At 43.1% G+C, this 15,438-nt stretch overlaps 1 long non-coding RNA gene across 1 annotated transcript in view; it reads right to left on the minus strand.

The window, feature by feature from the left end:
- LOC129534242 (uncharacterized) overlaps positions 1 to 14,014 on the minus strand; it is a 57,492-nt gene extending 43,478 nt beyond the window's left edge. Inside the window, exons 1-2 of the long non-coding RNA XR_008680754.2 lie at positions 13,700 to 14,014; positions 13,452 to 13,535 (exon numbers count right to left, since the gene is read on the minus strand). This is a non-coding gene — a long non-coding RNA (uncharacterized lncRNA). The remainder of the gene's footprint in view (positions 1 to 13,451; positions 13,536 to 13,699) is intronic.
- Positions 14,015 to 15,438: the final 1,424 nt, after the last annotated feature.

Here is a 15,438-nt window from a genome sequence, read left to right on the forward strand (position 1 = left end):
GTGGGCTTAGCTAACTAAGCCAGACAAATAGAGAGGTAAAGAAAGGTGGAGGTAGGTTAAAAGTAGGAAGACCTGAGCAGGTGAAGATCAGACCAAATCAGGAAAGGCTGAGCATGCAAGCCAGCAGGATTAGTGTCTGTGGTCAGACGGTGGGTGTCTGAATCCCTGATTTCAGAAGCAGGCAGTTTCCAGTGATGCAGCATGAAAGAGGACTCCAGTTTGAGTCTTGAAAAGCAAATGTCAAGATAGAGTTTGATGTGCAAGAGATTTATTGGGGTAACATTGTAGAGGGTAAAGGGGAGAGTAGCAGGAGTGGGTGGGGAAAGTCTTCAGACCAGGATGCAGGGCTGACACCTGTGACAGGAGAGGCACAGGAAGGAGGGTTGGGTGGGAGAAGCTTCAGAGAGCAGCCCCAGACTGATGGGGGAGCTCCAGAGGAAAGGCGGCCCACTGGGGGTCCCAAGGAGGGCAGGAATGGTTGGCCCTCTGGTACACTGCAGTGTTCATCATGGCCTTGCACAAAACTGCAGCCAATCTGAAGATGCAGCTGATGGAGGCTGTCCACCAGCCGCCTCCACCAAGCAGATTGTTCTGAAGTGAGACTGAGCAATGCACCACCAGGGCCACCACATGGGGGTAGCAGATGTAGTGTGTGGGTAACGGAAGCTCCAAAAGAGCAGGACTAGCTTTTTTTTTCTTTTCTTTTTTTTTTTTTTTTTGAGACAGAGTCTCACTCTGTCACCCAGACTGAAGTGCAGCAGCATGATCTCGGCTCACTGCAACCTCCACCTCCCAGGCTCAAGCGATTCTCCTGCCTCAGCCTCCCGAGTAGCTAGGATTACAGGTAGGCACTACTACCACTCGGCTAATTTTCATATTTTTGGTAGAAACAGGGTTTCACCATGTTGGCCAGGCTGGTGTTGAACTCCTGACTTCAGATGATCCACCCACGTTGGCCTCCCAAAGTGCTGGGATTACAGGTGTGTGCCACCACAGCCCGTGTATTTTTTAAATTTTGCCTTTTCTCATATTTTAGCCCTAATGCCTTGACACATTCAAACTTCCATTCAAAAGTTTGTCGAATGAACTGATGAATATATGTCAAGAAACTGAGAGTAGTAGAGCATAGAGATAAAGTCTTCCCATCAGGGTTACAGTCCAGCTCCACCACTTGCTAACTCATCTTAGGAAAACTATCACTGAATGGGAATGGTGATAAAGAGCTCCTACTCTGTGGGTCTTTGTGAGGATTTAAAGAGACACTTTAGGAAGAAGGCCCAGCACAGTATCTGGAAGATGGTATGCAATCAATGATAACTACTAGTAGTATGATTATTTCTGCCCCTTTCCATTATCTTTTGCAAGAAAACCTTTTAAGAACAAATAGAAACATGTTCAAGCAGTTGGACTATGTTACTTCTTCCTATATTAGACTTTTTTTCACTTTCTATATTAGACCCCGTGCTCCTGGAAAGTGATGAATCCATGTTTTCTTGCTTTGTAAATCATCATAGTGCCCCGAACAATGTTCTAAACACAGTTATTATTTACATCATATAGGTAGAATAAAGGTGAAACAAGGGGAGAGTCACCCCGCAGACATTATCAGAGACTTAATGAGTTCTTGGGTGAGAGAGTAAGAATGTGAGTACTCTGTGAGTGTGTCAGAGCTGGAGGAGGGTGGGTTTCATCAATCCTAGATAAATATCACCCTGGATCCGTGTCTTCTCAGCCAGGGAAAGGAAGCAACTTGCTTTTCCTTTTGAACAAAGCCTGTGCCTGAATGAACATCTCTAGAGAGAAATGTGTTTGTACATTAAACTGGTAATTAAAGGTCCCCAAAAAACCAAGTCTCATTACTCAGCTTAAGGAGCTGCCTAGATAGCGTCTGGCATAGTGTCAAGTGTCTGCTTGGTGCAAAGCTGAGCCTGGAGTCGTCCCATAGGCTGGGGGCCCTTGGAGACCTGCCTCCTGGGGCTCTCCTGCACCAGACTCATGTTTACATTGGGCTGATCATAAACCAAGCAGGTCCTCACACTTCTCAGGTTTCATTGTTCTCCTTTCTAAATATTTAAACAGGCTGTTAAGAAGAGGGCCATGTCAACTGCCTGATTCAGTGAACATTACAATGGTTAATTGTCGGGATCACAACAGACATCACAAACTCCAGGCAGGTTAAAATCTCTCAGCCTTGAGGAAAGCTGCTGCCAGTCATTCTTCTCTAGACTGCAAGAGTCTGTTAGAATCAAGTTCAGATAAGGTAACACTGATCACATCAATTTCTTCTGCACAAAATAGAGCATGTGGTTTGTACTTTAAAAATATTTGTCTAATTAATCACTTTCACTGAGGCAGGGAGATAATAATACCTTATCTTTGTAAAATGCTTCCTATTTGCAAAGCACTTTCACCCATATCATCTAATTTGCTCTTTATTGTTGGGTGTTATTTCTTAGCCAGACTAGGGATGATCCTAGTTATTAATATTAATATTAAAAGCAACCACCACCCCAACCATAGCAGCTGATTTACTGACAGCTTTCTATGTTCCACGCACTGTTTTAAGTACATTACAAGTAGGATGATCAGTGGGAACAGACACCAAAAGAATAAAAAAGATCCTGCATTTGCTTTGCACATATTGAATTTTATGTGCTTGCTGGGAGGATGCTATACTTGGAATATTTTTCCCCTCCAAACCTCATGTTGAAATTTGATCCCCATTGTTGGAGGTGGGGCCTAAGAGGAGGTGTTTGGGTCAAGGGGTGGATCCCTTATGAATGACTTGGTGCTGTTCTCAAGGTAGTGAGTTCTTGCTCTATTAGTTCCCTCGGCAGCTGGTTATTTAAAAAAAAAAAAAAAAAAAAAAAAAAAAAGCCTGCCCCAGCCCCTGGCTCTCCCTTGCTTCCTCTCTCACCATATGATCTCTGCACAAGCCAGCTCTGGCTCCTGTTCACCTTCCACCATGAATGAAAGCAGCCTGGGGCCTTCACCAGGAGCAGATGCTGGCACCTGTTTCTTGTACAGCCCACAGAACTGTAAACCAAGTCAATCTCTTTTTCACAAATTCCCCAGTCTCAGGTATTCCTTTATAGCAATATAAAACTGATTAAGACAGAAGTACTCAGGGTGGCACATTTTTGGACAGTTTCTCCTAGGAAAAACCTTGCTCCCTACAACTAACTTCAATTCTCTCCATCATCCTTTCCATGGCTTCCAAGAGGTTCCAGATCTAGCTCCTTTTCTGTAGTATTCTGAATAAGCCAAATAACTATAATTGATAATAACACAACACTAATGGGGCATGCCTATATGCTAGGCTTTGTTGTAAGCAGTTTCAAGGCTTTCTCTCATTTAATCCTCACAACAGCACCAAGAGGTGGGTAGAGTTATTGTCTCTATTTCCAGATCAGGAAACTGAGGCACAAAGAGGTTAAGCAATGTGCCTGCGGTCACACACCTATTAAGTGGTGTGCTGGGACTCTAGCTCACATGGTCTGGCTCTAGTGTCTGTGTTCTTAATCACCACGCTGTGTTTCATGGCTGGTAGACCGTGGCATCCGTCTCTGCCAAGATTGGACCTAACTTGAGAAACATGGGGTCAGGGAGCCCCGTTGACACCTCTTTGCTCTAGATGAAACAATGAAGGCTCAAAGAGGTCACGTGACCTTCTGAGGAAGTCCCTTCTCAATCTTCAATGTCCAAGTTCATTGCTAATTTTACTATGCCATGCTGTCCTCCTGATATGGTTTGGATTTGTGTCACTGCCCAAATCTCATGTTGAATTAGGGGAGGGGCCTACTAGGAGGTGATTGGATCATGAGGATGGATTTCCCCTTTTCTGTTCTCCTGACAGTGAGTGAATTCTCATGAGATATGATGGTTTGAAAGTGTGTGGCACTTCCCCCTTTGCTCTGTCTCCTGCCACCACGTGAAAAAGGTGCTTGCTTCCTTTTCACCTTCTGCCATGATTGCAAGTTACCTGAGGCCTTCCCGTCATGCTTCCTGTTAAGCCTGTGGAACTGTGAGTCAATTAAATATTTTTTCTTCATAAATTACCAAGTCTCAGGTAGTTCCTGATAGCAGTGTGAGAACAGACTAATACACCTGCCAAGTTTTAGCATCCCAAACTGAGATACCAAAGCATAAGAGGCAGGTGTCAACTATTTTTTTAAATTAAGCTCTTGGGAGTTGGATAGCGCCCCCACCCCCGCCAATTAAAATTCATTTTTCACTTTCCTCCATAAAAATGCTTACTTTTGTAATTAATCAGAGAGGAAGAAACCACCAGAAGCTTTCATTTGCTTGGGCTTTCTGGTTGGCCAGCTGTTCTTTGGACATTTGTGTGTTAAACTCCTGGAGGCAGAGTCTGCTTTTCCAAGCTCTCCTGTCTAGGTGCTGACTGCCTGCACTTTTGCTGCCCCACGGTCGTGTTGACTTGAGTTTCCAGAGGGGAGCTGATGTGGGGTATGTCCAGCCTATTCTGGACAAGAGGATGCAACACACTATTACACAAGTTGCCCACACACCAATTAGGCAAATAGTCTACTTTTGTGGGAATTAGACATTTCTTACATTGAGGAAAAGTTGTCCTGGCTGAGGCCTCCTGGTTTGCTCCAGTGGGAATGAAATTATTGGTTTGTAAGAGAACATTTCTGCAATTATCCCTGAAAGAGCACCATCTACCATCTTGTGGGCTACATTTTTTTTTCCCACTTGACTGTCTCTGTAGTTTTATTTGTTTTTAGTTTAGATTTTTTTTTAAACACAGCTTATTACCACTTTTTAAATCTGCATGAAAGTGGAAAATGGTTTTTCCTTATAAAAGACTGTGAGTATCAGGGTAACCTCTACTCTGCCTTCAAACAGGACTGAGTTTACTGGCCACTCCCACTGCTGACCACTTTTGAAGTGCTTAGTGAGTTACACCTGTGAACCTGTTAGCGCCACACTCCACGAGGGTCAAACATTTTCAAATGATCATAATGTGGTTGCTAAAGACACAGCCTCTGTGAGACTTGAAATGTCACAATTGTTTAAACAGTCCTGAGAAAATGACCCTGAAATCACATGCACCTGGGCGAAGCCCATTCGCCCTCCACTTGAAAGCACTGTGGTACACACACACACACACACACACACACACCCCTCCAACATATACAGATGTTATCAGAACTCCAGAAAGCACCAAAACACTGCACTGCACACCACTTCATTTAATTAAAAAACCTCTAGTTCTCAACCTCGGCTGCACATTACAATCCCCTGGGGAGCATGGGTACCTTTTGAACATTCTGATGTCCAGGACTGACAACCCAGAGGTTGTGATTTAATTGTTTTGGATAGGGCATGGTGACCAACTGTCCCTACATGCCCAGGACTGAGAAGTTTCCAGGATGTAGGACTTTCGGTGCTAAAACACAGAAGATTCCAGGAATCCGGGACTAGCTAGTCACCCTGGTGGAGACAGGCTGTCTTTGTAAATGTCCCTGGTGATTCTATTCTGCAGTAAGGGTTGAGAACCATTGGGCTAAACTTTCTCAACTTTAACCCACATACTGAGGACAAGTAACTTAAGACTTGAGAAAATATTGTTCTTTTGTAGAGGATTTCTTTTTTCATACTACTACTAATAAAGAGACCCTCTGTAAATGAGTCCTGGCCAACTGGTGCCTTGCCTTCCCTTCAAGGGCCCCAAAAGAGTCACTGTTCCTGGGAGCAGCTTGCTATTTCCTCCCCTCACTGGGCAGAAATCCACACAATGAGCCCCTCTGTTAAAGTGAGGAGGGACTACGGAGTTGATTATTTTATAATTAAAGAAGACTCTGGGGGAGATGTTTTGCTCAGGAGCCCAGCATTCCAAACTGGGTCACTGTGAGCTGGAGTTGTCATCAGCCCTAACCAGCAGGAAATACCAAGCAGAGCAGATATTCTTTCTTTACTTTCCAGTTGACTTTCACATGACTTGTTTACATCCAGCAAGGCTTGTAATAATGCCTTGTTTATATCCATCATCTTCCTCCTGAGTTGCCAAGCTGGGAATGGAAGAAGAGCATGTATACCTGGGAAACTTCTAGACATACTGTGGCTCTCAACCCTGGTATCATATTAAATCAGCTGGGAAGCTTTTAAGAATCCAGATGCTCAGGCCCATCCCCCATTCAATTAGGTCAGGATCTCTGGGGGTGGGAACCAGGAAATGCTTTCTGAAATCTCCCCCAGGGGATTATAATATATAGCCAGGGCTGAGAATCACTGCTTTAGAGTACTGATTCTCAAGGTGTGGACTCGGAACTAGCTGCATCAGCATCACCTGGCAACTTGTTAGAAATGCACATTCTCAGGGCCCATCCTGGACCTACTGAATCAGAGACTGTGAGGATAGTCCCCGGCAATTGATTTTAACAAGTCTTAGGTAATTCTCAGGCATGATAAAGTTGAGAACCAGTCTGGATGACAAGGCTGTAACATTATTTTTTTAATCTGCTGGGATACTTCCACTGTGAGCTGTTGCCTCTTATTTTCTTATCTGCAGCAAAACCCAAATTTCTCTTTTGATGACTGTCAGAAATAACATGGTTATTCCTGGCTCACCTGGGATGAAAAAACACAGACGACACACCTGGGTCTCTATGCTTATTTCTGGTCTGGGAACCAACAAAGCAATCTTATGAATAGTCATATGAAGCAGTGGAGGCAAATTATTTGGTTTCCTCTAATTAAGTCATCTGCTTTAGCATTGTCTTATAGGGTACAACTTTCTAGTCTTCTGCTGTCTCTTCATCTATAAAGCTCAGAGCTGCCAGAAAAAAAAAAATGTGGCCCAAACAGGTTTAATTAGAGAGATACTGAGTTAAAGTTCCCGAGGAAAATCTATGATACCATAGGTTGGGGTGTTTATTGTGTAGAATTGGGGGTAGAGAACCTAAATTTACTCTAATTAAGCAGGGTTTGTGTAAACACTGGAGGATGGGAAGCCAGGCAGAGAGAAGAGGGTGATCAGCAGCAATCTGAGCCAAGAGAAGTGAAAGCAAAGATGACGTGTTCTCCCATCTGGAGAGTTACTTAAATTTGAGGATCTAAAATCTTTTGACCCAAGAGTTACTGAGAGACACAAATGAGTATTTTTGTATTAGGGAAGCTCAAAGATTGTCATCTCCTGTTCTTTCCTTCAATATACAGGACCAAATCACAGGAAAAGACAGCTGACTTTGTACATGTCTTTATGAGTCTCTTACAATTTGGGGATCCAAAATGTTATTTTTTATTTTTTAATTTTTTTTTGAAGCAGAGTCTTGCTCTGTTACTCAGGCTGGAGTGCTTCAGCCTCCTGAGTAGCTGGGACTACAGGTACACACCACCACACCCAGCTAATTTTTGTGTTTTTTTTGTAGAGACAGATTTTCACCATGTTGCGCAGACCAGTCTTGAACTACTCGCCTCAAGTGCTCTGCCTGCCTCAGCCTCCCAAAGTGCTGGGATTACAGGCATGAGCCACCATGCCCAGGCCCCAAAACGTTATTTTTTCAAAGTAAAAAATCAAAGAATATTAGGTGGTGAACTAACATGTATTCAGTTGCGCATATAATATATTTTAATCCTTATGGCAACACTATGAGGTAAGTATCATTGGCTTGATTTTACAAATTAGAACACCGAGGATCAGAGACACTAAGCAAATAACTTATCTGTTAAATGACAGAGCTAAGATTCTAATCCAGGTTTGTCCAAACCTAAGGCCTTTCTTTGCTTCCTTGGTCCAAAAAATATTAACTGGAGCTTAGACTTGTGTAGCCAGCTGGCAGTTCTACATCCAACCACGACACAAATAGATTAGTCCAGAACTTCACCCATATAAGGAGACATTGTTGGGGCAATTCTCTATGGTGCTTCTATGTATCTTGTGATAGATTCTATCCCAGACTATCTTTCCAAGGATGTTTATAAAGCAAAGAGCCACAGAAGATATAAGTCTCTCCAGGGAAGAGGACAGATTGGTTTTCTGACTACGATAAAAAAGATAACATATCTCTCTGGGACAAAGGTTGGGTAAGTTTACTACGGCCTCCCCCTTATAAGTTTGGGGACTTCTGCTTGAGTTTTCTCAGACCCACTATGTGTACAACACCCATCCACCTGGGCCTGCCTCCGCATTGCCCTCACGGGACTTAAGAAGCAAGGGAAAGCACTGTGGCCATGAGTGATAAAGTCCTTTATCTCTAACCTAGGAGTCTCATGTCTTCTGCCAGCATCAATGAAACTGCGGCAGGCTCACTTGTTAGCTTGCAAACAGGGTAAAATCTCAGACCCTTCACGGTCCTTGATAGACATGGATTCCTCCTCCTTAGTGTATGTAGCAGCACATGGAATTCCTTCAGACTTCCTTGGTTCTGAGTGAGCGCAGCTAGCTGACTGGAGTTGGTGTGTTAGAATCGTCCCACTATTCCCTTTCTTCCTCTGTCCCTTTTGCTGCGATTACTGAACCTGAGCAGTCACTAGAATAGACAGTGGGGATTTAGGAAGACAGCGTTAAGCAGATGTTAACATCAAAAAGACGTGAGGCTCATGTGTATACCAAGTTGAAACCCCACTGTCATTGAATGAGGTTGAAAGTGACTTTAGTAGTTTAGGCTACTTTCCACTCAAAGGGGCAAACTTAATAGAGCCTCTTGTCATTAATCTCTCCATGATGGAAGCTCATACCTAAAAAGGAAAGTGAAATTGACTCAATATTTACCTCTCTATGGTATCTTCTCTTTGATCTTAGTCCTGTTAGCAGCAGCAAATAATATGAGTATGCAGCAACCTCAATTCTTGCCTCTTCAGAAGAAATAATTCAACGAGGGCCATAAGGCAGAGGGAGAGATGGAGGCAAGTTTGAGAGCAGGAGTGGAAGTTTACTAAAAAGTTTAGAGCAGAAACAAAACGAAGTAAAGTACACTTGGAAGAGAGCCAAGTGGGCGACTTGAGAGATTCATGTGCTTGACGATTTGACCTTTGACTTGGGGTTGTATACATTGGCATGCTTCCAGGGGGTTGCATTACTTCTCTCCTGATTCTTCCCTTGGGGTGGGCTGTCCGTGTGCCCGGTGGCCTGCCAGCACCTGGGAGGGGCTGCACGTGCAGTGTGTTTACTGAAGCTGTGCTCATGATCACTTGAGGTTCTTCTGTTACCAGCAGAGTGTTCCTAGAGGAACACTAGCGGTCATACACCAGGTAAACGCCTCCATTTTGCCTCTTAGTGTGCATGCTTAAGCCCACTTGCTCAACTCCTGAGATCTTATTGGGAAGCTGCTGATCACCAGTTTCGGGTGTTTTCTGTGTATTGGGAGACTGCCTTTCCCTGATGCTGGCTGCAACCCATTATTATTTTAGAGAGGCAGTTTAACAACCGCCTGACCATCACCTGATGGTCGCCTGACAATCCTGGTTCAGGGGACCCTCTCCTGCCCTGCTCATGTCTGCCTAACTACCTACTGTGACAGTCCTGTCTTCTAAATAAACATAGACTAAGGTGGATCTTCAAATACCTTCCATCTACCACCCATTTTTCCCATCCCCACACCCCCAAGTCTAGGCAAACATTTTCCAATCTATCAACCACTCCTTCTTAACATGAGGAATAGACCCTGCGCCCTTCCAGGCTTTCTCCTCTGAAGAGGCTCTATTTTGTCCACCTTTTCATCTAAGTCCTTTAAAAAAAAAATCATTTGGTTCTTGAATAGGCAATACCTGCATGCAGTACAGAATTCAAAAGATACAAGTGTGTTTCCTTCCCTGTCAAACTCCAGCCACCCACTCCCCTCCTCCAATCACTCTTACTGGTGTCTTATTGTCTTACTCTTCCTCCTATTCTGTATATAGTCAAGGTTCATTGAATAGGCTGAACATATAGGGCACAACCAGAAAACAGCTTTGGGTTGTTTTTTTTCCTCATTACTATCTTTAAACTCAGCAGACGGTTTTTGCTTTTTGTTTTTTTCTTTTTTCCAGCATATCAGCCAAAATCTTTTAAGCATTCAAATGCCTGTTTTAGTATGAGATTTAAGTTTTAGTCTTACACTTGACACAATGCTTCTCTCTCCCCTGCAGCTCAGACTGGACCTTCAGACCAGGCACCAGCAGCAAAGAAGTGGAATGTAGTTTGTTACTTCCCTGTGCCTCTATCTCCTCTCCACTATTTCTGATGCCTCCAGGATTAGGGTTGTTAAAGGCGTGATTAGAGGGGAAGGAAGAGTCTTCCTTCATAAATACTGTTGTTATTCATCCTTGATGCCCTATGTGGCCATGTGCTAATATATCAATACAGTCTCAAGGCAGAACACAAAATAGGTGCTCAACAAGTGTTAAGTGAATGAATGAATTTATGAGTAAATGGATGACTGGAACTCAGCAATAGGTGTGTTCCAGTTGACAAAAGATCAGAAAACACCAGCGTATACCATTAAAAAGGACAAAAAAAAAAAAAAATGCATGCACAGCTCTGCTTGATACACCAAGGTCCATGGGGGAGAAGAGATAAACATGTGCATTCAAATTATCACTCTGAACCAACAATGACCTTTTAGAAAATGTAATATCCAGGACTGTGTTAACATAATACTAGCACAAGGATAGTGGAACTCTGTATTTATATTGCTTATTTTGAATATTAAGAGTTCTCAGGCAGGTTCTCTCAACTTGCAAACAAGCTGTAGTCATTTTTTAGCCCTAAGCCAGACTTCATATTTATCCTTATGAAATTTTATCTTTTTAGTTTTGACCCATGGTTCCCCTCTCTTGTGATCTCTTTTTAATACTTATCTATTATTTAAAATATAATTGTGCCTCCAAGATTTTTCCTCTGAAAATATAGCAAGATCTTTCATGTGTTTATTAAGTGAACTAATAAAAATATTGGCCAAATGCAAAGCCGTTGGAAATCCTCCTCTAGTCTGAGACATACTTTTTGACACAATGGCATCATTTATATTCAGTATCATTTAGGGTTAAGTTCAGCTGCATGTAACAGAAAATAAATAAATAAATAAGATAAAAGTTTAGTGCTTTCTCACTTAAAGTAAACCTGCAAACCAGCAGTACACAGCTAGTATAGCAACTGTGACAGGTACTAAGGACCCAAGGGTTTACTTTCTTTCGGCTTCATAACACGATCTTAAGACCACCCAATGGGTTAAGATAGCTGCTGGAGCTCCAGCCATTACATTCCTAATCTAACCAATAGGAAGGAGAAGGATAGAGGCAAAGGGTGTAACTACTCAATGGATTCTTCCTGCCTAGTGTACAGATAAAATCAGACCATGGCATTGCAATAAAGAAAGTGTTTAATAGATATGAAGCTGGCCACACCACATGGGAGACAGAGTTATTACTCAAATCAATCTCTCTGAAAATTTAGGGGCCAGGATTTTTCAAAGGTAGTTTGGGCTAAGGGGTGGGGATGGCGAGGCAGTTGGTGCTTGCTCTGATTGTTTGGGGGTGCAATCACAGGGGTGTGGGAAATGGTCCTCCTATGCACTCAGTCATTGTGGTGGGGCCACAGGAGTGGTTAGTGGGTCCAGGTGGAGCCAACGATTGTCAGACCTGCAAAAAACCTGAAAAGATATCTTAAAGGGCCAATCTTAGGTTCTACAATAGTGATGTTATCTGCAGGAGTAATAGGGGAAGTTGCATAGCCTGTGACCTCCAGAATAATGGCTGGCAATCATTCATGTCTACACCTTAGCAGGATTCAGGCTCCTCTATCCTCCTACACTGGTGGTCTCTCATTAGCTTTACAAAGGCAGTTGAATTTTGGGGAAGGGCTATTATCATTTAAACTGTAAACTAAATGTCGCCCAAAGTTAGTTTGGCCTAAGCCCAGGAATAACTAAGGGCAGCTTGAAGGCAAAAGGCAAGATAGGGTTGGCTAGGTCAGATCTCCCCGACTGCCATAACTTTCTCACTGTTACAATTTTTGCAAAGGTGGTTTTAATAGGACCCCTTCCTTTTAGGAAGACTTGAAAACATTGAGATTCTGTCACCCAGACTGGAGTGCAGTGGTGTGATCTTGGCTCACTGCCACCTCTGCCTCCCAGGTTCAAGCAATTCTCCTGCCTCAGCCTCCTCAATAGCTGGGACTACAGGCGTGTGCCACCACGCCCGGCTAATTTTTGTATTTTTAGTAGAGATGGGGTTTCACCATGTTGGCCAGGCTGGTCTTGAACTCCTGACCTTGTGATCCACCTGCCTTGGCTTCCCAAAGTGCTGGGATTACAGGCGTGAGCCACCATGCCCAGCCCATGCTATACATTTTACTTAACTAGAATCTAGTCTATATTTAAGAAGAATGTGAGAAAATTTTTGTTAAATTCCTTGTGAGTATTATGGTTATAGTAATAACTATCTAATTCTTCTGATATACTAACTTAACACTCTTACCCCAAATCAAATGAGTTAGACAAAATTTATCTGTAATAAATCCATGTTTGTGTCTAGTTATCACCATGTTCATTTTTTCCTTTGATTGTTCATAATCCATAGGTTTAAATTCTATTTGAGAATTTGGGGGGACTAAAATCTGTAAAACAAAAATAAAATCCTAAGCCCCCTAACCGATTATGAATCCCCCTCTGGGCCAAGGGGATCCCAGAGAAGTCTGAAAACCAAATTCCTGGCCATGATGGAAAAGGAGGTTGGACACACCTCATCGTACTCCCCGCCTTTAGGAGTTCAGGCACCACTGACCAGCATTAACATTAAAACAGACATCATAAGACTGACACAACAGACTCTTTGTGGCAATAAAATTCCAAATTCCAACCTGACTCTGGTGTAGCATCACATGGAAGACTGAAGGAAATAAAAATATTTTACTACCAAATATATTTCTTTGACATATTTTGAAATGGCACTGTGAAGCCATCTTTTGGGGGGAACTGCAGAGAACTGCAGAGAATCTCGCTTAATACGGTTCAGCCTTTCCCAGATCTAGAGGAGATTAAGACTCTGACCTCTTTAAGGGTCCAAAAGGAGACATTTACCACCTATTCTCTCTGAAAGCAGTTACCCGGAGGCTTCACCTATGTAACAAGAACCCTGGTCTCCACAGCTCCCCTTAGAACTCAAGCATTCTTTTTTACTGACTTCAAGGCTTTACAAAGCTTAACTCTTAACCAAGTGACAATCAGAAAATCTTTGAATCCACTTATGACCTGTCAGCCTCACTTCACCTTCAAAACATCCAGCCTCTTTAGGCTGAACCAATGTACATTTTTAATGCACTTATTTATGATTTTACTTACAGTTCCTGTATCCCTAAAACATAAAAACCAAACTGTAACCTGACCACTTCAGGCATACTTTCTCAGAACCTGTTGATACTGTTCTCCATGCCATGGTCACTCATATTCACCCAGAATAAACCTCTAAGTAGTTTACAGAGTTGTTGTTTTTGTTGTTTTCTCACTGACCCATCAAAATAAGTAGTTTTCGGAATCCACTTCCTCTTTTGGAAAGTAGTACACATGCTCATCTCTTCTGTGCTGAGCTGATTTCTGAAATAAAATCAAAAGAAGTTCATCATTACAATTGCAACTTCTCTAGTTCCTTGGGTTATAATCTATATCCATTGGGATTCAAACTGAAACACAAATACTAGGTGGAATCAAGAATTCATTCTAGGGATTTGACTTCAGGCACTTGCGGACGCTTGTCTTACATCTCGTGTTGGAGTCTGAATTCTGCAGGGCAGCAGGTCAGGGTGGCAGCAGGTCAGATGCAGAGCAGGGAAGTGAGGACAGACTGGAGCTGTCTTCTGCCTTGTGCTGTCTCCAAGTCTGGCCCCTTTGGCTCAAGGACCTAAACATGTCCTGCCTGGGTCTGAGAGCTGAAGGAGTGGATCATCTGGCTGCTTCTGCAGGCCCACAACATGAGCCAGCAGACCAGCGGCATAACTCAGATGCCCTGGTGATCCTCCTCCCACCTTCAGAGCGGGGAAAGAACAAGGCTGCCGCTTCCCTTTTGGCTTCCAACTGTGGTGCAAATGTCTCTTTGCTGGGCCCTTGCCGGGAACCATGCAGGGTAGGGGATTCTGGGAAATGTAGTTCCAGCTGAGCTAAAAGGCCCCACGAAGCTGTCAATTTGAAGTCTTCAAGGCTGAAATCCTCCTACTATCTTGTGACCTATTTTTTCTTAATAATGTTCATCTTATCCTTTCTACTTTGAAGTTTATTTCCCTTGGTAGAGAAAATAGAAAGTGAATAGAGTAATCCTGCTTTCTCTCCGTTATTCGCTAGCGTTGTGTTGTATGCACCCAGCAGTGGGCTACTCCCCCTCTTGCTCCCTGTGACTCTGATGAGAGCTAAAGTGTCCTGTCTGTCCTTGGTAGGTCCCATGAGCTCCTGCTCTTCTGAAATGTCCCCTTCTCAAGCTATTGGATCAGATCCATTGTTGTTCTGAATGAAATTCATTGTTTCCCTTCTTTTGTCTGTGCTAAAATCTAAGAGGGTGTGGGCTCATTGTCTCAAGGCTTATACATTCACACTTCTCTTGCTTTAGAGTCAAAAGTAAGTCTAATGTAGGGATTCCCCTTCTTTCTCAACTATGGGGCACCACACCACCAAGGCCATGTAACAGAACAGACATACCCTTCTGGCTACCTGCTGCCCTTCTGTGATCATTTTTCCCTTTGAGACTGCCCTTTATGCAATTAAAAAAATAATTTGGACAAAACTGTGTATGTGTATGCAAACATGTGTGTGTCTACAGGATATAATTTGCCCTGGTAAGGCGGGCCTACCCAGTAGTTTGACTTCACAAACACTGCATCTCCTGGGGGTGGCTTGGAGCAGTCTGTAGGGAGTATGGAGGTGAAGAGCAGAATTGTCCAAAACCTCTAAAAAGAGAATGACAGAGAGAGAGAGAGAGTTGTATTCTTTCCCTCAACAAAGAGTAGAGGCTGACTTTAATCCCTGAGAAAGAGAGAGAGAGAGAGAGAGAGTGTGTGTGTGTGTGTGTGTGTGTGTGTGTGTGTATGTGTGTGTGTAAGGGCTGCCAACAGCAGGAAAAGCTACAGAAACAAAAGCCTTCACTGCAGAGTCAAAAAATGAACAGGAAATGGTCATTAACATCCTGCAAATGTTCTGATCTGCTGTAGAGGCCCTGACTCCTAGGTGATTAAATGTGAAAGAATTTTAAATATCAGGCTGTGAAATGAGTCTTTTTAGTTAGGTGAGAAGGAAAGCCCTATTGGGTAATTCTAAACCTTAAGAACTGAAGGAGAGTCCCCAAATTTCAGTGCCAGCATCCTATTTAATGTAGATCTCCTCTGCTGCTTTCTTCAGACATAATCCCAAATTTCCCCCTAAAAGCACCTAGTTAGTTACTAAGTATTTTGGTAGCCATTGCCTCACAAGGGGACAAGGCTCTTCTATGTCCTCTTGGAGCTCTCTGAATTGT

The sequence above is a fragment of the Gorilla gorilla genome, chromosome 5 (assembly GCF_029281585.2).
Source record: "Gorilla gorilla gorilla isolate KB3781 chromosome 5, NHGRI_mGorGor1-v2.1_pri, whole genome shotgun sequence".
Lineage (NCBI taxonomy): Eukaryota > Metazoa > Chordata > Mammalia > Primates > Hominidae > Gorilla > Gorilla gorilla.